This window comes from Grus americana, chromosome 1, assembly GCF_028858705.1.
Source record: "Grus americana isolate bGruAme1 chromosome 1, bGruAme1.mat, whole genome shotgun sequence".
NCBI classification, from domain to species: Eukaryota; Metazoa; Chordata; class Aves; order Gruiformes; family Gruidae; genus Grus; species Grus americana.
The window spans coordinates 183025032-183048584 of NC_072852.1; the positions used below are offsets into that span (position 1 = coordinate 183025032).

A 23553-nucleotide genomic window follows, 5' to 3' on the forward strand; every position below is an offset into this window, starting at 1 on the left:
TAGGCTTTATCTAAAAGCCATGACAAATATTGACAGATATACACTTCTCTCTCATCTGTGCCAGTTGTAAATCAACAAGAAAAGTTCGTTAGCTAAAGGAGTTACACTGATGCTTGGCTAAATCCAAAGAAAAACTTCTTGTGTCACTAACTCCTACACCCATTCTACATATCAGCTGAAGCCAGGCAGCAGGCTTGGTATACATTTAATAAATACATACTATTGCATGTTTTGTGTATTACATTTTCAGTGAAGAGATAAGCCAGGAGTATGAAACAATTTAATGCAAGTGTGTGATCAGTCAGGTTTGCAATAAAGTAAAGACGGACTAAAACAAATGGTGTTTCATTGTACCTTCTCATAGCAAATTTAATGTAAAAATCTATAAATAATATAAGAAATAAAGGACATATACTGTACTTGGTCTTAAAATTAAAAGATATTGCCACCACTATAGAACATTGTCAAAAGATAATGGTCTCCTGCTACCAAACACTGTAAAAACTGAGGTGAAGCCAAGACATTTATTTTCTAAGTTATTGATCTTATGACAAAATTCTATTACAATGACTTTATTTCTAATACACCAAATGATAGATGTATATTTAATAACTTCATGTGATAGATGTTGATGCAGTAAATTGACAGCAGCTTGCACTGCTATCATTACCCTACCTTGTATGGATTGGCTACAACTCAAACAACAGGTACATTGTGCCTTTCAGACTTTCAAAGACTGATTTACCAGCAGAAGCAGAGTTTTATCCCTATTATTATCACTTATTTTGACAATGAATAGATTTTTTTTTTCATTAGCTGAAACAATTTTTGTTAATGAACATTTCTGCTGCAAGACTGAATGATATGGATTAAGCAGCTACCTGATTTAAGGTACCTTCAATCTTTATGGGCTGATCAAATAACTGAACAACGTGTGAGAGGGTGGGGAAAGCGCAAACCGCAATGCACCTTTTTTGGACCAAATGAGCAGGCAATGAGAAGAGGAAGGAAAAGAATCTCAATAGATCCCAACTCACCTCATTGCATGTGTCCTTTTGTACCAGCCAACAGGATGGGTGACAGGGAAGAAATTTATTTCCTTGCATTACTAGAATACAGGAATATCAGAGAATGAACTGTGATTTGGAGAATAACAATTCCTTTTTTTCTTTTTCCTGTCTGCGTGTTGTGAGGCTAGTGTGTAGTTAAATAGTGAAACAAAATGTGCTCTCCATTATTCGTATAATCTCAATGTAATTCTCACTGAAATCAGTGAGAATTTTTTATGAAAAAAAACCCCTCAAGTTTTGCGTGAGTCACATCTTCTTAATCCCATAGACTACTACCATGAGATGTCATAGAATGTGTTGGCAAAATGTTTGGTGACAATAATTTATAACAAAACATTTTCAAGGAAAATATTCAGTTTTTTATAAAATACACATTCCAATTTAAGCAGGAGAGATTCAGGATAGACAATACTGAAACAGTATGATAAACTTCGGAATAATGAGAATTGTATTAAACACATATTTGAGTTATTAATGGTACTTAAACCAGTATCAAATCTTCTCACAGGCACTAATTAATTTATGCTCATGACATTCTGTAAAGATAAACTTTTACACACATTTAATAAAAGGAAATGAAGCTCAATTATTAATATCACTTAACTTTGCTCATCTTAAGGTTATTAAGATAAAGCTGTCCATACAGAGATAAGTACCAGCAGTGGCACGATCATTGCAGTTACTGTTAGGTAACTGATATACCTAATACCCTTTTAGTGAACATTTCAGATGTGTCACCATTTTGTGTAAACTCAGTATCTTGGCATGCAGCTTCTGCCAAATCTCATCATGGGAATCCCTTCCACAAGCTCCACGGGATGCCTCGTTCCACGCTTGGACTTACCCAGGAGAGGAGAAACTAAGGTGCAGTTCCTTGAGCTGGTTCACATACACAGCTCCAACCTTCTAGAAGATACTTTAAAGATAAACAACGAAGAGTGAGACAAGGCAACCTCTTTTCATCATACTGATAGCTAATGCTCACTGCAGAAAGAACTGAAAAATGCTGCCACTGGATTTTGAACCCACCACCAGCTGCAATACAGCCCACTGGAAACCTTGTTATTCTGTGGAGGCTGAGATGAGCAGATGCTGTAGCAGACATTTCGAGTCTGCTCTGAGGAAGGCCCAACGCATCACTGCTCTTTACCGATTTCTGATTGATAATGATTCCTCAATAGCTTATAAGTACTGTTTTGTACCTGATGGCTTTTAAGTTAATATCTCTTCTTGTACATCTCTGTAGCTACAAATAGTGACAGTATCCTACTGAACAATCTCCTGAATCAAAAGAGAGAATGCTATTTTTTTTTTTCTCTTCTTGGTTCTCTGAGTTCTTAGTCCTTAAGGTGGACAGACATAGATCAGTTTTGTTAATCTCTATGGAAGCCTAATTACTTTTATGAAAGGTTTAGTTAATGTACAGCATTAAGAATGATAGGAAGAAAGTAATCTTTTGGCTGATGTATGTAACGTATGGCATGAATGTGGGGAATTTCTGTATGGGGCATCTGATTGTTTATTTCCTGTGTCTTACTGCTTGCAATTTGAATATATTGGATGTTATAAAGGCACTTAAAGCCAGTGGGATCACCTCATCAAAAGAAATGTAAAGAAATAAAGGCAAATTCAAAGGGATCATCTTGCAATCTTTCAGAATACAAAACTCCCACTGCGACTTCAGCAGGAGTTGTCTGTATTGAATAGCTGGATGATCAGAATCATAGATTTTATTCTGACCTATAATCAGTTTTTCTTCAGTTAGAACAGTAGATGTTAAAAACCTCAGTGTTTCCTACCTTGTGCTATTTCCTACACTTTTTATTTGCAGTATATCCTATACTTAGAGTCAGAACTCCCACAATAAATGCAAGTATTATGAGCAGTAAGTAGTTTCCACTTCTTCAAATAATACACATAAATATATTATTACATCTATAACCAAGAAAAATGTTTTTAATAGATTACTTTTAATTGAGTCTAGAATATTGCCATAATCATCTGCAAGCATTTGTAGATGCAGACTAGAAGATTGCATGCCAGAAAAATCCAATTGCCTGTTTAGTACCCTAATTTTCACGTACACATAAGCCTTCTTAAACACAGAGAACATGCAGATAATTTTTGTTTATGTGCAGAGAGCAAAGGATAAACCAAGTAAACTTTTATGCAGAGAGTTTTAAGGAAATGCCCAGGAGGGAAGTTACTGTGAGTGATGTGGTATGATAGTTCAAAATTAACTAAAAAACCCCCAACAGTTTGGGGTTCACAGGGGAAATGGAACTGGGGATCAGAAGCTGAATGAGGTTGTGCAAAATGGCATGGCTGGGAACACTTAGCTTTCTATGGATCGGAGTTGCTGGATCCACATGCTAACAAAGTGAATGAAACAACCACCATTGCATTCAGTGGATGCAGGGATAAGTATCATGAGAAGGAGCAAAATCTTTTGCATTCACTTCAGCTGTAACAAGCCCAGAGAGACCAGGTAGCCATGCACAAGGCAGCCTGCTTGATCTTTAAAAGCCAAGAATTTGTAAGCAAATGTTCAGTCAGCTCAATAGTTTATCTGCTGCAGCCATTCCTAACTTCATCCTGGAAGATACACTGAGCAAGGCAATGTCAAGGGTACCAAGATTTTAGAGGCAATGAATACACCATCCATTCACGTGCAGTTTTCTGTATTCAGTACTTCTCAGGATACTAAACCTGTATTTTTTAATCCAAAATTACATCATTTTAAAATAAATTACCTATTTTCACTGGACTAACTTGCTGCAATTGAAGGTTTGTGTATGATAAGGTAGTCCAAACCATTAAACACCATCGTATTATTAGGCATACTAAGAATCACACTGTTAAATATGATTGCCTCTCAGTACAGGTAAGGACTACTGGTTTTAACTAACATCTCCTAATGGTAGGTAAATCTGGTCTTTCAGTTAAATAGATGAAAACAGTTAGAAAAGAATATCTGAATGCCAAATAAATTTAGTATTTTGATTATTTTCTGTACAAGAAAAAAAAAAATTTTGCATGTCACCCACATTGGTTATTTAGGATTAATTATGGAGGAAAAGGAAAAGCAATAAAATACTAATTTCTTAAAAAGTATGAAGTTGTTCTGTTTGACTGTATGACTGTTGTTCTTATACACTCTGTAAGAATACAGACTTACCTGCAGACAACTTTGGATCAAGTCTTCCTCCTGTTTTAAGAGTACACTTCTCATCAAAACCAGGTATTGTTATTGAGAATATGGACCTTTAATGAAGGAAGAAAAAAAGTGAATACTGGAAAATCAAGACACTTCTATGATTTCTGTTGATAGACTTCCACTTTTTTATGAATCGGCAAATACAATTTTCAGGGGAAGTCAGTATTTTTATTTTTTTAATTATGTTTTAGGTGAGGGTCTGAACCTTCAAGCTAAATAATAATTCTTATGTGCTTGCTCTCTGGATAAATTACTATTTCAGCATTTATAATATACAAAGCGAAGCAGTTCTGTCATGAAGAAACAGTAATTCAAAATGCCCTTTGCTATGGTAGTGAGACAACTTTCGTGCAGGTGGAGAATCTCAAAACTTAAATGAACTCTTCAGCTGAATCAAGGGAAAGAGATGGCTTATATTGTCTCACACCTCTGGAAAACTAACTAACATCTTGCAGTGTACCCTGGACACTACAGGGTACCTGAGCTGTTGGACAAAAGGAGCAGACCAACATAATAATTTCTTCCTCCAGCTCTGTGAATTCAATTTTGGGGCAGGATCAGGAAAATCCAGCTTAAGAAAATTGAATTTACTGAATTCAACTGGAATTAGAAAGCAGTTTAAAGACTGTACACACTACAGCAATTTCTATATATATTTGGAGTCTGGCATTGGTAGACCTTGTCTGCCCTTCACAGTTTTGCTTCTTTTTGCTGAAATGTCAAAGACAGCTTTTTGAAAGGCCTATGACTTAAGCATGCTCATGAAAGTAAACTCTCAAGTTAAAGTGTATTTCCTTTGCAGTTTCAGCTGAAAATAATATTCTTTTTTGTCTGTTCTTTGACGTTATACAGTGCTGCATATTATAAACTAGTTGTTAGGTTTTGTTTTTCTTCTTTCCTCAAAAACATGCATAGCTACATCTTGTCATAGAGCTTGTATAAGCAACACAGTAGTAATGAAACAAAAAAGTGACCCCTGCAGTGAGAAAATGAAAAAACAAAACATTATATTTTTATTTCCCATTAAGAAAAAAGATTATTTCACTATGAAACAATATAAACCAGTGACTTTATTGCATGTACTCTACCCATCATTGTATAGTACAAGTACATATAGTTATCAGCATTGAAAAAATTTTAATTAGTGTTCTTGTTAAGCAAAGCATCAAACAATAGCTTTTTTACTTCACACACATTAGATTAGTTTCCAAGGGAATTACCAAGATGCTTATAATTTAAAGGTGAATTCACAGTTTACTGTGTATCAGTAGATCTATTCACTATGAGTGTAGGTTTGTTTTCTTGCTCTGTAATGGAAATCTTTCTTCTCTTAGGCTGCATTTTGTTTTAATTAAAGACAAAAAAGTTGCTCAACATAGAGTGTCCCAGAAAACAAATAAAATTGCAACCTTTGGATAATTCTTTACGTCCTTTGCGGGGTTTCGTTTCCTTTGAAGTCTATTGAGTTCAAGTTTTGCTGCTGACAGTTAAAACATGGTACAGCTCTGATCAGAACAGATTACCAGCCAACCTTTCATATTCTGTTCCCCTTATTATCCTGATACTTGTCATCATGTTTTTCCATATCCTTTTCACAGTCGCCTATTCTGTGTACAGCTACGCACGTTGTTACATCACTGTGCTTCATTCAGCAGCCCTGCTGTGATAGTTTGGCCCTCAAAGGTAAAATAATGGTACTAACATTTATGTCCATTTGTTTAAGCCATTTACCATTATGTTTTGTGGTTTACAGAAGAGATGAAAGCCAGGGCAAAATAGTATTAAGATGGAATAGACAAAATGTCCTTGTGCTGTAACAGGCCTTCAAAGGAAGGCTACAAACCAGAAGGATTATTTTGTTGATTACAACGTGCTCTGAGTGTCATTGTGTAACACCTTTAGTCACTAAGTACAGTACCTTACTCCCATCAAAGTGATAAAAATATCTTGTATTACTAGATTAGATAAAAGCACAGCAAGCAAAAAAATGCAGTATTTTATTAGGTTTATTAAGTTTACCTGTCTTAGAAGCTTTAAAAAAAATATCTTTTCATAAAGGCTTATTAGTCTTCAGTTCCCATTTTTCCCTTTCATTATGAGGAACAATGTCTCTTCGGAGAAAGGCATGAAAGAATGATTGCTCCTGGCAGTGCACTGATACATCCCATCTCACAATACTTGGTCCGATACAGCGCATGGAAGGAAGAAGGAAGAGGAGAGAAAACAAGGATTGCGTGTGTCTAAGTATGTGTGGGTAGGTAAAGGGCACCGGTGTGATTTATACTTACAAACATCAGAAAACACAATATTCTGTTGCTATAATGCAGGTATAAATACATGTTTCAATAAAATAAAATTACCTTTAAAGGAGCTTTATTATAGAATAACTGTGAGGGAAAGGAGCATCTACTTACTGTCTCCTGGAAGCGAGTAAATAAATTCACACAAAATTATGATCCGTTTTCTTTACCTATACAATGATGGAAGTCTGTATACTGTAAAAGATGGGATTAAAAACAGAGGGCTACAGTAAGGAGAGGTGTTTTCTCTTTCATGGATCTGTATTTGTGTCAACATTTCAAATCTAAAACTATTAGGACTCTGTTGCATTTGGGACAAAGCTGACTTTCAGCTGAAGCCCAGCATAATAATGTTTCTCTAACTGAAAAAAAACAAAAACAAAAACCCAAAACCAAACACCCCCCACAAAAAATGCCACAAAAACCAAACCCAAACCAAACCAAACAAAAAAAAAATTAAACAAAAAGACTCCAAAACAACCAAAAATCACTGTATCTGCACTCTGATAAAAATAAGATAATTTTTGGTTTTAGAAAATGGCTTGCTTCAAAAGTTTATAAAAGCTGCAGAGAACTGTGCTGAGGAAAAAGAAACCTCTGAGTTTCTGAAAGCTGTATTTTTCATTCTTTTAATTTATAAGCTTTCTCTTCCAGAAGTAGTTATAAATTCTGACTTTCAGACAGTGCCCCAGAAAACAAAACAAAAAAACCCTAAAAAAACCACAAAGGAAACAAACAAACAACAAACATGTTTTAGTGCTTTCAATTATCTGCTTTGTTTTCTCTGTTCAGCCCTGTGTTTTTGCTTCTCAGTTGCTCAGTAACGAAATATCCATTCACACTAAGTGCTAACGGGCTCATGCCAGACCTTCCCGTTCCGTTTGTCTGCCACAATTCACTACCATTCAAACATATGCGTATACATGTGTACATATATATATATATGCAGAAGAATACACACTGTAAGATCAGAAAAGATGATTTAATTATCAAGATCTCTAGTGTAACTCTCTACATTTGCAGAATAACTCACTTCCCTACTTCAACACTATTTTATTCCTTTAAGTGTGGGTTATTGTTTCTTTAGTGGTTTTTTGTTTGTTTTCTTTTTCTGAAATACATTCAGCAGATGTTATAATCCCATCTTTGAAAACCTAAATCACTGACCATATGCTTTTACTTCTCAGAAATCAGTTTTCTAAGATTCTTATTTCACTTTGATGAGGCTTTGGGCATAATCACATGTGTTCTATTCACATGTCAGTAGAATTTATTTTCCTTTTTCATATATTCCTTCATTATTAAAAAAGATAAATTTGGAAAAAAAAAAAAAAAGTTGCTTAACCTCTTGAAGCCCTGAGAGATAGTGAAACTATTAAAATTCTATTGTTCAGAGTATACTGTGATTTTTCTGTGGTGCGCTGTAGTTCATGACAGCCTTGCAACTTTGGCTGGACCAGAGAATAATTTTGTTGAAGAAGGAAGGACATGACCAGGAGATTCCAAGACCCCCTTATCCAGTTTCAGACCCCTCCTGAGGAAAGATCTTTGATAGACAATTTCCATTGCCATGCTACATTTTAGGGTGTAGCTCTTCTGATTAAACCTCGCTGCATATAGATCATTTCCTTTAGCGGTATGCAGGAGCTAGAATTTATCCTTTTAAAGGAGTGAATGGTTAAAGGCTTATGAATAGAAACTACTTGAAAATGTATCCCTAAGGGCTTCTTGTTTTGTATTGTGTTCCAAGCAAGGATTTCACACACATAAATATTATTTTCTTATACTTAATATGTTAAGTAATACATCTAGTATGTTAATACCAGTCTTAAAATCTTTGTGTTATAGAAATGATAGGAAAAGACACCATAAGAAAAAAGTTCAATGCTCCTCTCCTCTCCTCTCCTCTCCTCTCCTCTCCTCTCCTCTCCTCTCCTCTCCTCTCCTCTCCTCTCCTCTCCTCTCCTCTCCTCTCCTCTCCTCTCCTCTCCTCTCCTCTCCTCTTTGACAGTGTCTTGTTTGGTTGGGGGTTTTTTGTGTGGTTTGTTTTTGGTTTTGTTTTGTTTTGTTTTACTTTTAAACTAGGTTCCTGGAAAAAACCCAAACAACAATAACAAAACAAAGAAGCAACCCCCTGCCAAAAATGCGAGAATAAAGCTCTTTTTGAAGGATTCAGATAATAATGCCAGTAACCATTCATTTTGCTTTTGCTTGAAATAATTGTGACAGAACTGTGTTTTTACAACAACCTAGTAAGTGCCACAGCTACCACCTCTGAGCATGCCCCTTTAAACAAAAGGAATACTATTTTTGACTGAGTTCGGTGGGCTACAGGTCAAGCTCAATGTCAACAGAAATTGTTGGAACTTATTATCAACCTTGCCAGAATACTCAGCACATAGAAAAAGTGAGTTCTAGCTTCCTGATTAGAAAATTAAGGGAATAAGTAAATAATACCATGGTGTAATTTGAGATATTAAACTCTTCAAGACAGGTAAAGTCAAAATTTACTTGGAGTGCAAAGTTCCAATAGTCATTTGGTTTTCCTTTTTTTTTTTTTTCCTTTTCCCCCCCGTGCATCTATCTTGCTAGTTAGTAAGGAGTTAATGGCAACCAGAGAAGAGGTTGATCTTCATAGATTTTCTAGTAAGACCACTGGTCTCCAACCTATTCCATGTGGCATGACATAAAGTGTGCTATACACCCAGAGAAATCCTATAATTTGTGTCAGATGTGTGGCATCTCAGAAATATGCCTTCCTGCCCTGCAGTCTCCATGGAAACATTGGCGTTCAAACAAAGCACCTGCTTAATCAATAAGATTATATCAAAGTAAAAGCTAAATTAAGTATTGTGAAGAGTTGCAACAAGACATAAAAGTAAAATAAATGTGTGTATTTTTCCGGTCTTTGAAGGATAACTCTGTAAGCAGTAACTTCTTCAGGATTTGTCAATCTGCCAAAATCACGTCTAGCTTTCTTGCCATCCTTTTATTAGGGTTTTATTTCTTCATAGAATCAATGAATGTGATATTATACACTGTGTGTCTTATGGGCTGAAGTAAAAAAGTGTTCGCTCCTCTGCGTACTTTAGAGAATATGAACTTGAGAAGAGTTGCCTCGCAACACCAAAGTGTCATTGAACATGCAAGATCATAGAGTCATAGAATCATTTAGGTTGGAAAAGACCTTTAAAATCATCAAGTCCAACTGTAAACGTAACACTACCAAGTCCACCACTAAATCATGTCCCTAAGCACCACATCTACATGTCTTTTAAATATCTCCAGGGATGGTGACTGAATCGCTTCCCTGGGCAGCCTGTTCTAATGATTGGTAAACCTTTGATGAAGAAATTTATCCAATCTAAACCTCCCATGATGCAACTTGAGACCATGTCCTCTTGCCCTCTCACTTGTTATCTCAGAGAAGAGACTGATACCCACCTGGCTACAACCTCCTTTCAGGAAGTTGTAGAGAGCAATAAGGTCTCCCCTCAACCTCCTTTTCTCCAGGCTAAAAAAACCCAGTTTCCTCAGCCACTCCTCACAGGACTTATTGTCTAGATCATTCACCAGTTTTGTTGCTCTTCTTTGGACACATTTCAGCACCTCAATGTCTTGCACTGAGGGGCCCAAAACTGAACACAGTATTCGAGGTGCTGAATGAATTCATGGTGAATCATAAATCTTCCTGTTAGAATACTGACTAGGAAGATAAACATTTTACAAATGGTAGGTTTGGAGTTTGACCTACCAAACATAATGTCAGCGTCAGGAAAGGGACCTCTTCTAGAGGCATTGCTTCCCACAAGATATTTCTTTCTATTTTTCTTCTCATTAATCATTATTAGTGAGACATTTTACCCTATGGCTTCACCATAACTGATTAAAGGTAATCAACAAGAAGTACCAAGAAACATATATTTGTGACTGAACTCAGTGAAGATGGGAATATGCCATTACTGTGACTTAGGGCTAACTTGCTTTGTATGATATTGAAAATGATCATTTCTCTCAACTGCTTGCTACAGTCTTTAGCTTCCCTAACCTTAATACATGGAATATATGAAAGTCATATATTTTAAAATGAGTAATTATTTACAAGTTTTAGCAAATTAATTTTCCCCAAGAATAAATAGGGACTAATTATGACATAGAGATGTAGTGGGTTGACCTTTTCTGGTTACTAGAAGCATATCAAGCTTCTCTCTCACTCACCCTCAAAGAACAAAATATGATAGAAAAGCTCATGTGTTGAAATAAAGATGGGGAGATCACATACCAATTACCATCACTTACTAAACAGACTCCACTTGGGGAAAATGATGCAATTTATTACCATTTAAAATGGTGAGAAACAAAGACAAATTAAAACAACACCTTCCCCTCACCTCCCTTATTCCCCAGGCTCAACTTCTCTCTTTCATTCCCAACTCCTCTTCCGTGTGCCCCCACAAAGTGGTGAAGGAGCATGGGGAGTGGAGGGCTGTGGTCAGTTCAGAACTGAACTGTGGTCAGTTCTCTCTGCCTCTCCTTCCTCCTCACACTTCCCCTGCTCCAGCGTGGGTCCTTTCCAAGGGCCATAGTTCCTTCAAGAAATACCCACCTGCTCTGCTTTGGTTAATACCAAGACCAATATTATCCAGAGCTGCACTAGGCAAAGTGTTGCCAGCAGGTTGAGGGAGGTGATCCTTCCCCTCTACTAAGCACTGGTGAGGCCACACATGGAATACTTGTCCAGTCCTGGGATCCTCAGTACGAGACAGACGTACTGGAGAGAGTCCAATGAAGGGCCTGGAGCATCTATTGTGAGAAAAGTCTGACAGGGCTGAGACTGTTTAGCCTGAAGAAGAGAAGGCTCAAGTCGGCATCTTAGCAATGTACATAAATACCTGAAGGGATGGTGTAAAGAAGACGGAGCCACACTCTTTCCGGTGGTGCCCAGTGACAGGACCAGAGGTAATGGGCGTACACTGAAACACAGGAGGTTTCATCTGAATGTCAGGAAACACTTTTACTGCGAGGGTGACTGATCACTGACACAGGTTGTCCAGAGAGGATGTGGAATCTCCTACCTTGGAGATATTAAAAAACTGTTTGGACATGGTCCTGGGCATCTGGCTCTAGGTGGCCCTGCTTGAGCAGGGGGATTGGATGGGAATATCTCCAGAGGTGTTTTCCAAGCTCAACCACTCTGTGTTTCTGTGAAAGTACCAAATCCACCTTGTTCCCTACTGACAGTGCTGAAGACATCCATTATTTTCACCTGTGTGATTTCAGTGTTCAACATTTGGTGCCCTGCCCAGGAAACATTTTCACAACCAGGGTCTTAGCACATCAGAAAATCAGTACTGCCTAAGGTATCTCAAGTTGAGTACATAAAACTGAAGCATCAAAAATGACTTGTTACTTTGAACTGTAAACCCAGGTATTATTGAATTAGAAGATGTCTGCCCCAAAGAAAATGATTTTCCAGGGGGAAATGGCTGTTGGTGAGAAATCTTTGAAGTGAAAGCCTCCCCCATCTACGTAAGATTTGAAATAATTTACCCACTTCAGTGAAAACTCTAATTATATAGTATGAATTCCTGCATCAAAAAGCCAAGCAATTAATCAAGCCTATTACTAACTCTTCAAGCCACCCCAGCTGTATGTGAAGGAGGCGTGAAAAATTAAAGTTCAGTAATCTAAAAAAATACTCCAGCTTTATTCCTTTCTTTGTTGACTGGGAGTACTTGTGGAGGATTCACAGTAGTATTCACCCTGTGGGTGATTTTTGAGATGGGCTTTTCTGATCTAAGCCCAAATTGTATTCTAAAATTAAAACACAGGTTGGATTTGGCATTTTCTGTGCCAAGAATTTTCTGAATCAGACATACCAAGTAAGCTCCAGTGATTTTCTGAGTCACTTATGTTTTTAGTATTTTTTATAATTAAAGCTTTTGAGAGACTCAGTTCTAAGCAGCTGCACTAGACTAACTAGCAGGTGCTCATGCCTCCACTTGAATTAGTTTCTGTCCTACTGTGACAGCTATCTGGGCTGGAGCAAAAATAGCATCTGTGAGTGAACACAAGACAGATCATGATCTTTCATGATCCCTCTACCAAAGAATATGTAACCTCATTTCAATCAATGCATTAATTTGTATAGTAAGAAAAGAAGAAACCCGAGATGTCTGAGAGTACATAAAATATGCACACTTACTTATGGGAACCAGATTGTTTAGCTTAAAGTGTGCTTTTGTTTCTGTTTAAATATATATAGACATAAAGTTCTGTGATCCTACAGATTAATTGTTTTTATAGATATTAAATACAAATGTGTCTTAAGGAAGAATATGAAAGAGAAAAATCCTTTTGGGGTGAAGTAAAAGGATATTCCAGGTGTGAAGAACAGTTTTGGAAAATACCTCGAAGATTTAAGGAAAAGTAGATAGGGTAGCAATAGAAAAGAAATCCTGAAATACAAGCAACAAATAAAACATCAATGGCTGAAGTAACGAACTGAGGAAAAACATCTGAGTAACAAGAGTGGTTGAAACAGAGGGGTGCGTGGAAAACATAAAGGGCAAAGAGCACTGTGGAGTGTATTATGTAAGTAAGAACATAAAAGGCATGGCACTCATCATCAGACTGAGTATGATAAATAAAGGATGAGGAGACAGGAGAAACAGATTTTTAAAGAATATTTAGACAAAGGCTAAGGAAACAAAATATTAAGAGCAAAGGTGAGAGCTGAAGAGGTAGAGCATCAAAATCATAAAATTGCATATGAGAGGAAAAAAAATAAGTGAAGCAGATGAAAGTTAAGACAAAAGGAGGGAAAACAATTAACATGGAAACAAAAGGGAATGAGAGCCACATATGGAAATGAATGTAAAAATAATAAGACACTCTTCCTTTCAATAAAATATAAAAAAATAAGATTATAAAATACAAAGGTGTTGAATATAACCTGTACACCATCTGTTATTGCACTTAGGACATTCACCTTTCCATCCAGAAGGATCGTCTCTTTTGCTTGAAGTCTCGTACCCCCAAGTTCAGATAACATTTGACAGTTAGAATCTGGTAAAGATGTTTCTCATCATTGTCTCTTATTTCTGTTTTGTCTTTCTCAACAAATTGGTTGAACTAGTTTGTAAAGAGGAATTTGGCATGACTATCTGAGCTTCTTGTTCTTTCTTTCTTTCTTCAATCAGATTGGCCCTTTCCCTCTCCTACTCATGAAACAGCTGATCATCCAAGCCTTTCTCTGAGCACAAACACTTTATACGTTCTTCTGGGATGGTTCTCCCATTCCCCTAGCCCTGGATAACTCCCTTCTTTACAGAAGAAGATCTCATAATCATTGCTAGTCTTTTTGCAACATCATAATATACAAAAATGGTTTCTGTACACTCAATATCTCACATATAGACCCTTCTGTTTCATCTTTCCCTCACGTTTTAGACAACTTTATAATAAATAGACTAATTAGAGCAAACCAAAAGAATGAGCCCAGCTTTCAAACACCAGACCATTCATCACTGCTCATGGAAGTTTTTTTCAAACTGTTTTTAAAGACTCCCACTGGGGAAAACCTCACAACTTCCACAGGTACTAAATTTAGCTGTATATGAAAGTAAATTGGCTGAAGAACTGTATTTTGGGGTTGTCTGCCCTCTGTAGTTTTAGAGAATTCTGTTAATTGTTGCAATAGTGATTTTGGTATGTAAACTTTTAGATGCCAAATTTGCAAGCCTTAATGATTTCAAGGTTTTACGAAATACATATATAGCACGACAAACTAAGGCTCCCTTAAAACATCTGAATTTTGGCACACAGAACTGAAATATTCAAAATTGTCAATCATTTTGAATTACTAAGATTGACAGTATTGAAAAAAACATCCCCTAGGGGGAAAAAAAAAAAAAATCATCCAGGAGAAAATGCTGGTTGATGGCAAAGTTTTGGCCACTAGACTAATTTATCCACTCAGTGAAAACTCTAATTATTAATTATACAGCACACATACTCAGAGAACCACACAATTAATCAAGTCTGTTTCTATAACCTCAAGTTGTTCCAGCTGCATGTGAAGGAGGAGTATCACTATTTTTAACATTACAAAGTTTGTGTCTAACCAAACTTCCTTACAGCAATTTCAGCCTTTATCTTCTTTTCTTAAATCCTACACTTGAAAAACAGATTATTCCCTTCAGCTTTCTATGAATGTGAATATGGTTTATTGTGTCCTTCCCTAGTTTTCTAGGGATGGTGCCAGTTCTTTCCATCTTTTTTTGTACCTCATATTTACTAGATCACTCCTGAAATTTTTCTTGGGATTGTCTTCTCTTCATATCTTTCTTAAAATGTAATGCTCAAACTGTTGGAAGTTTTACCTCTTATGTTTAACATGATAAAACACTCTTCATACATCCTAATAGATGTCTTAGAATGGTTGCCTCTTTCTGCTAACTACCTAATCAATAGTGTAGTATTTGAATAGATAATTATTCTGTCTAAGCTTATGAAAATGCACATGTCCCTACTTAATTTTATCCCTATTTTTCAGTCCATTTCTCCAATTTAGGGAAATAATTTGAAATTCTAATCCTGTCTTTCAGCATCCTAAATGCCCATCCCCGTTTCATGTCATCTGCAGTAATAATCATGCTCTCTATTTCATCAAACAAGTCTTTATTGAAACCTTGGATGCTCTAGTTTGATGTTTGATAGGGTATCATTATTTATCATTATTTTAAAACTAGGGAGGGAATTCTTTATTACTATTGCTCCACAGACTTTCATGCCAAGCTACTTCAGACAAAGTACACAGACAAAGCATATACTTGATGTGGATTTACAAATTGGAAAAGGCTAGATACATATCTGAAAGCTATCAGTTTCCTCCTGGTACCTGAAGCAACTGATTTTCTTAAAAGATCACAAAGCATGTAGTAATGTAATAAGTTTTCATTTTTCTCAGGGGGGGAAAAAAAAAAAAGTAGAGAGAATATATAATGATGATACTAACTATAGTAGTTAGCTAAAGAAGAGCTTGTGTTACAAGTCTATTACAATGAACAGTTTGAAAATGTGCCTGGAAATTTCCTAAAGCATTTTCTATATTTAATGCTTTGTTTTACCAGAACATTAAAAAAGAAAAGAAGTAAAATTTAAATAATTAAACAGAAATCTTTTGGGTGAGACAGATTAAGAAAAGGGGCTGACAAACAGTTTCCCTTATACTCATTGAATCATTACATGTGAGACCTTTCCCTGCAGCCTTTTTCTCTAATAGAAATATGTGGGTGCTTCAAGCAACAAACTCTATACTATTTCCTCTTGGTCTCTGCGAAAATAATTTTGTCACATCAGATTTTACAGTGTATCTGCTTTCTTCTATTCTTAGGCATCTCTTAGACTGGTAGTCATAACACCTATATATCTATAAAGTCCTGCATATATCTCAATTAGTCACCCTAAGCTCTATATTCAGTCAATGGAAAGAAACAGATCTCTACAGAATGAATCATAAAATTATTTTGATGTCTACTTTTGGACATTCTGATTAATTTCTTTCCTTTGACTGTAAAAGGAGTCTTCATGATTAGTTAAATATCACAGACGTCTGCATTTCTTCAGATGAAATCCTTTCCTCTGTTTTTTTCATCAAGTTTTCTATTTGCAACCCCTCTCTTCCTTTTTCTCTCACTCCACCCTTGTACCTATCCTGCCTTCAAGTCCAGAACTACCTCCTGGCTGAGCACATTCAGATGCCACTGGGAGAGGAAACATTTATGCTCTTCTGGCACTCCACATGATCCAGAGTGAATCTGTCAGGACAAGCAAGTGACCAGACATCTCTTTTCTTGTCACCTTTTTACTAATGTTTACATAATCCACACAGGAAACTTACAGCAAATAAATAAAACACATAGATACTGTGCCACTGTGCTCTTAACTAGAAATGACTACTACAGTTCTTTTGTATGTTTTATTTCCCATTCAAACATGAGAGCTAGTGGGGATAAAATAAGACACATTCAGAAATCCATTTATTTTAACTAAAATAATGAAATTGGAGGAGAGTATCTAATAAAAAGTCATCATCGTGACTTTATAGGCATAAGAAGCAATTTTTGCAGCACAATAAGTCATTTTATGCCTTTGAGTTTGGATGCTAGCAAGAACACATGTGAAGGTTTCACTGGTTTCCATAATGCATCACCTGTGATGGAAATGTTCCTTTTGTTGGCAATTACAGAATTTAAACAACTTTCACTAATTTTATGATGATCACTTACGCATGACTGGCTTGTGTCAACTAGATTGAAACAACATGAATAAAAAGTGTCATATTTTTTCCTCCTGGGTTTGCTTTTTACAGTGTCTTTTAAAAATAAAATAATCTAAGAGTTATCTTACAATTATTAAACAAAAGTTTCAAAATAATAAGGAAAAGCCAACCCCACATAGATTATGCCAGCAGTAAGGTGTTTGTTCATGTGGAAAGATTCACACAGGATAGACAAGTAGTTTTCAAATCTTTTCAATCTACAGACCAAGCATATTTTGCACTGCAGACATAGCTCACTCGAAACTAATGAAAGTCTATTGAAAATGGGCTTGGTTTAAAAAAATAATAATAATTACAGTTTGTGGCCCCTTAGATCAGTCCAGAACCCATGCTCTGCAGAAATGACTAGAATAATTGGTAATGGCAGTAGCTGAGTGCTTCAGCAATATAAACACTGTCAGGGAAATGCTATTCACTCAGTCCCTCAAAATGATAAAACCTGAACTCCTGAGGTAAACCGATCATAAGGAGGGTAATGGTGAAATGCACTTAGTCCAGAGGAAGAGATGTTCTCAAGAAAATGCAAATGAAAATAGTTGAACAGCTTCCATTATCAGCAAGAAAATGTTATAAATATATCTTCTTCAATGTAATTGATTGTAGAAAGTTCAGCATTCAATCAAGATTTGAGAAGTGTCTCTAAAATTATGCAAAATCTTAACATACTCATAGCTCCAAACGTAGCTGAAATACAAGTTCAAGAGGTGTTTCAGGTGTACAGCTCCTATTTCAAACATGAGTGGCTGATTATGCAGCTTCATTCATTGCAAGCCAGCTGTCAAAAAGAAAGATTGTTGAAGTCAGTTCAGAAATACCTTAGTTCTCTCAGCCAGATTGAACATCAGGTGTTTTCCAAAGCAATGGAATTAATAGAAATGATTCTGTGGTAGAGGTAAGCAATGCAGTAAGCTCGGACGTCTTCTTGTTCACTAATCACTCAAAGAGACAAATAAAGGTCTGCTTCACTGGGCGCCTGCATTCCAGGTGATCACCCTTGTATAACCTGTACTTACCTAACTTGGTTGGTTGGTTCCCAAAAGCTCATTAGAAAACTTTATGCAGCATAAGGTTCCCAACACGCTAGTTTTGATAAAACTAGCCGTAATAAATTAACAATAAAAATGTTTTGTATTGAACTTAATTACATTCAATTATTAAAGTAAGTTAGATCAAGTAATTAAATTTAATGTCAGTCTAGCATCTGAAGTAAATAACAATGTTCAATTTATTCTGGAATTTGCTTGTGCTGCTAGATGTGTTGTGTGAATTATTAATGTCATTTTCAGCCTTTAACAGAAACACCACTAGTTCTGATTGTACTATTTTCTTGGACATATCAGTGAAAAAATTAGTTTTGGATGTACTTTCATAGGACATCACTGTTAGAGCCTTTTAAATTTCTTTTGTTTACAGATTTCTTGTAAAAACTGATTTCCTCTGATTGTTTAGTACTCGTTTTTTCTTTCTGGGGTAGCTGGATTGTACACATATTTCCTTCCATAGTTCACAACCCAAAACATCTTTATATTTCTTCCTTACTTTTTGAATCAGACTTTTTTAGCAGCTGCAGTTTACTGGTTTAAATCTGTAGGTTTGTTCTGTTAATTTCTCTTCCTTTTATGTTATTTCAGTTTCCCACAATTTACATTTTTCTTTCGTTTGCTTTGGGGTTTTTTGTTTCATTCAAATGCTGCTTAGAGTCTCTGGTCATGCTCTTCTACTGTCTTTTCCCCAGATCGAAATGTCATCTGTGTAGACCTCAGTAACCTATATGACATGAAAAATGCGTTGCATTTTTTGGTAAAACACCTTGTGTACTGAACATAGCCCAAATGGCAGTTTGAGAAAGTGTTTCCCAAAGGGGCTGTTGAATGTGCACAAACATATCCTCTGTTTTTCTAAGGGCAGCTAGCATAACCCTGGTGATGTATGAAGCATAAAAAATATACATGTTTGGCATCAGCCATCACCTCCTGAACATCTCCCCTTTGAAAGCAGAAGAAAATCTTAACAAACATACTTAATTCTTTTGGTTTTTTGTTCACAAGCTGACAATTCTGTCAAAAATTTGTCAATTCTGACAATTTTTCCTACAACAGTCAACAGCTATATGCATTCTAGTAGTTTGATACACAGCGATTTCCAGAGCAGTATTCTCATTCCAACCTTACACAGAGGAACAGTGGCAAGGTCATGAAATACGAGACATTTAGCCTTATTCACTACTCTTCTAGATTGCTGTATTTCTTGATGTTTGGAAGACTTCTTCAGACAGTGCCTCAGGTGTAACATTACCTGATTCTTTGCAGTGAATGTGCTCTTGATTAGGTGCAGGGTATGAAACATTTTCATTTCAATAAAATTACTTTTAATATGAAAAATCATCCAATACCGGCACATTATATGTTGTACAGATTCATTTGCTCATATGTATAATTCATATATTCCTTTAATGAAATTAAGTTCATAATTGTCAGTTCTGATTTTTTCCTTTTTTTATTCTTTCCCCTCCCCCCCAATTTATCAATCACTGGTGGTAAGAATGGGTGATCTTTTCTGCTTGGGAAATTATAATTACCCTCTATAACAACTTTCTCCTTCTGTCGCTGAATTTATCTATTACAGATAGATTAATAGTTTAGTTTCAAATTTTGAAAGAGCTGCAACTTGCATTTTTAAGCAAGCATTTTTCTGTGAATTTAATATTATTATTATTGTTAGTGTTACCTTTCCAAACATTCCTGTTGTTGTCACTGCCCACTGCTAACATATATTGCATAAAATGTTCTTCAGAGTCCTCTTTATTTCGGGAGTTTCAAAACTGCTGGAGATTGTAGTTGCCCTAGATTTTCAATAAAGCTGTTTTCCTAATTTCTCCTCTATAACTGTGCTCCAAATCAAGGAATAACAGAGCACTGCTTCAGTTAGTGTTTAACTTCTACCTTATCGTTAATGCAAAATCTTAGCTGTTGCAGTGCAGAAAACACATTTCCATCTAGCTCCTGCTAGAGGTGAGAATATCAAAAAGGTGCCACAAATCTTTTCACTGCTTTTTATTGCATTTAAATGCTAGTCTGATGCTGATGGACCAAAAAGCTTCCAAATGAGCCTTTATTTTACACACATGCAACAGGCTGCTATCACATAGGAGGTAATTTTAAGGAATTCACACAGATACTACTCTCAAATATGTTAGTTTTGTTTAGATTTACAAGCAATCTTTGTATTTCAATTGAAAACAAAGGGATTTTGTTTGTTTATTTTCTGTAAAAACAAAGCAAACAATATCCATTTAACCTCTCTCCTTTCCAAACAGTGTTCTATTCCAGGTTCCATGCTTGCTTTATTTTTATGAAAGAAGACCTTAAATGTGAGGTAAAGATTCAAAGTCTTCTCCGGTCTCTAGCTGTTGAAGATCAAAAACCCAGACTGAGGGGGGGAAAAAAAGAATAGAGACACTCAAATGAAATGAAAGAAGAGACATAACTTACAGGGCAGAGAATGCAAGATATTCATATATCCAGTAAATTCAGTTTTCTTTATTTTTGCTCTTATATTCCAGTATTTTTTCATTGCAGATATCCTATGTATTTAGACTCTCACATTTTTTTATGAAGTGTATCAGTCTTGTCTCTCTGAACTTTCTTTTTGCTTTGTTTTTTGTTTGTTTGTTTGTTTTGTTTTTATATATGAGGAGAAAAGAAGTATTAAGCTATGATGACTGCTAGAAGCTGAACTGGGTAATACTAGAAGGGGAAGATATTAATTAATTCATTAGAATATGAGAGTTCAAGTGCTCTGTAACACAAACTGCTCATCTTACATTCATCAATCAGTTTTGAATCTCTCTCTCCTTAAAATGGACAATCCTAAAAGTTTGAACACTCTGTTCTATTATTGCCAAATAGAAATGAATTCATGTTTATGTTGAAATATTTGAAATAAATTATAATTATACTTATTTTAATAAATATTTTAAAATAGAACTTTTAATCTAATTGAAAGAGTACTGTAGGATGTTTATTCTATCAGAAAAAAAAAGAGACAAATTTACTTTGTACAAAACTGAAATAAATCTAGTAGCTTTAGTTTTTCAAATAGAGCTACTGTGCCTGCCTCTCCCTCACTTAACTATTCATACAGCTTTAGAAGCAAGCTGCAAATGTTTTTTATGAGCTTTAGCAGTGACCAGATAACTAGGGGAAATTCTGTGTTTTGCTGAAGCTCATTCCTGTCTTCAGATACTACTAAACTCTCCTCGCAGTGATATTTGTGATCTCTGACTTATAAATGCAAAGAACAAATACTTGACATGGAAAAATTCCAGATTCCACCAAAGGGAAATTAGTTGACTTTTTTTTGGGGGGGTGGGGAACAGTTTGGCACTGGTAGTGTGGGGTTGTCCTGTTCTTGGTGGTTTTGGGTTGTGGGGGGGTATGTGTTTGTTTGTTTGTTTGTTTTGTTTTGTTTTGTTTTGTTTTGTTTTGTTTTGTTTTGTTTTGTTTTGTTTTTTAGAGAGAGGAGCCAAAACCATCAATTATAGTCAAAGAAAATATTTTAAGAATGTAAAATGTATTCCTTCAGCAAGTGGTTTTATCTTTCACCCCTCCCCCAATAATCATGTATTGTTCAATCAGGAAAACAAATTAATGCATCCCAGCACAAGTTTAAGTGTCTAAGGCCTTCTAAAAATGCAGACATATTGTTTCTCTTTATTCTAGCTTCATAAACCATTGGTCTGCTGCCTCAAGGTTTGGTATTTCAACACAAAGTCAATATAAGAATGAAGAACTGGAGTTTTCATTGAGGTCAATTCTCTTCTAATCCCATTTCTTGCAATCAATCACAGTCAATGTGTAATGCCATAGAAATCCAGGAAGGTTCACAGATGTTCATTTCTATATTTCAACCCACAAAACACTTCCATGAACATCCTACAAAAAATCATACCACTATGTAAAACAGGAAAACCAGGAAATCTCCATTAAATAGGAAGGAAAGATATAAAGATGATTGTTAATGTCTACTGTTCTTGCACTTCGTTAGAAAAAATATCCATTCTAAGAAGTAGCCCATATCGTACGCTGTAAAGACAAGTGAGAAATTTCTAAAAATCTCTGGCAGTCTGACCTGCTGGCAACACTGCCTAATGCAGCACAGGATACCATTTGCATTCTTTGCAGCAAGGACACATTGCTGGGTCCTGGTCAAGTTGGTGTTTACTAGAACCACCAGGGCCTTTTCTGCCAAACAGCTTTCCATCTGGGCAACCCCCAGCATATCTCATTGGTGCATGGGGTTGTTCCTCCATGCAGGTGCCGGTGCAGGACTTTGCAAGGACTTCCCCTTGGTGAATCCATGCTGACTACTGATGATTTTCTCATCAGGTTTCCAGGATTAGCTGTCCCACCAGTGTCCTGGTTTTCTGCCTCCTCAGTATCTTGTCTTAAACACTCTCAACTTCACCATCTTTACTCTGGTTTGAGGACCCTTATGGCTTAAGGATATAAGAAGTACCCTACTACATGTCCTACATGTCAATGGTCTTTCCCCTCCAGTATCCTATCTTCAGCACTGGCAAAAGGACAGGTGATTTAGGGTGACCTCACAAACCTGATGACTGTCTCCACTGCACTCACTATATAGTACCCCAGGCTTGCACTGTTAGGAATAGTAGAGCATTCTTCCACACTTAGTTCATTTATTATCCATGTAAAAGCTCAATTTAATTTTGTTTTTCCATCTTTTTGGCAGCTTCCCAAATGTTTTCTGGAGTTGAAATAAAAAAGTCATTCAAACACTAATGATATCTTCATGATGAAAGTCTGTTCCTACAACTAAATGACAGAAAATAGTGCCTGCTAGATATGTAACATGGGGTTAGGGTTTTTCTTATGGCTTCCAGCTATACAAAGAGCCAATACAGCATAAAACTTACCCACAAATACAAGTATCTCTAAAATAATGAAATCAACATCAATCTATGGGTTAGGATTAGTTCCTCTATATGTGGGAGAGATAGTATCTTAGGAAGAGCCAATGTATCAACTTAATACTAATATGACAACATTTTTGACTATCAGGGAAGATTTTCTGGAAAGTAAAGTAATTCAAATATAAGAGAAAATTATGTTTGTGGATTAAGTGCAAAAGGTGAAGATTTCAAACATCTGTTTTGGTTTTATTTTCTCTATTTTTTAAAAACAACTTATTTTCTTTTTCTTGCATGCTATTTATCTTTGTCCTTGCTTTCTTTCATACTGTTGGTTTGTTTTTTTCTTTCATTACAAAGTTAAAGGATGGTATGTAATAAGAACATTAATCTCTTGTAAGTAGGGTCACTGGGCCAAACTGGTCAATTCATAGAATCATAGAATAATTTTGGTTGAAAAAGACTTTTAAGATCATCAAGTCCAACTGTTAACCTAGCACTGTCCAACCACTAAACCATGTACCTAAGCACCACGTCTATGCAACTTTTAAATATCTCCAGGGACGGTGACTCAACAACTTCCCTGGGCAGCCTGTTCGAGTGATTGACAACCCTTTTGGTGAAGACATTTCTCCTAATATCCAATCTAAACCTCCCCTGGTGCAACTTGAGGCCATTTCCTCTTGTCC

General features: G+C 36.0%; 1 long non-coding RNA gene across 1 annotated transcript; it reads right to left on the reverse strand.

Moving 5' to 3' along the window:
• Positions 1–1044: 1044 nt before the first annotated feature.
• Positions 1045–6455, reverse strand: LOC129198142 (uncharacterized). Its single transcript, XR_008574434.1, has 4 exons — positions 6307–6455; positions 4249–4334; positions 1915–1986; positions 1045–1108 (listed from the first exon to the last, which is right to left on the reverse strand). It is a non-coding gene; the product is annotated as an uncharacterized LOC129198142 (long non-coding RNA).
• Between the last annotated feature and the right edge of the window lie 17098 nt (positions 6456–23553).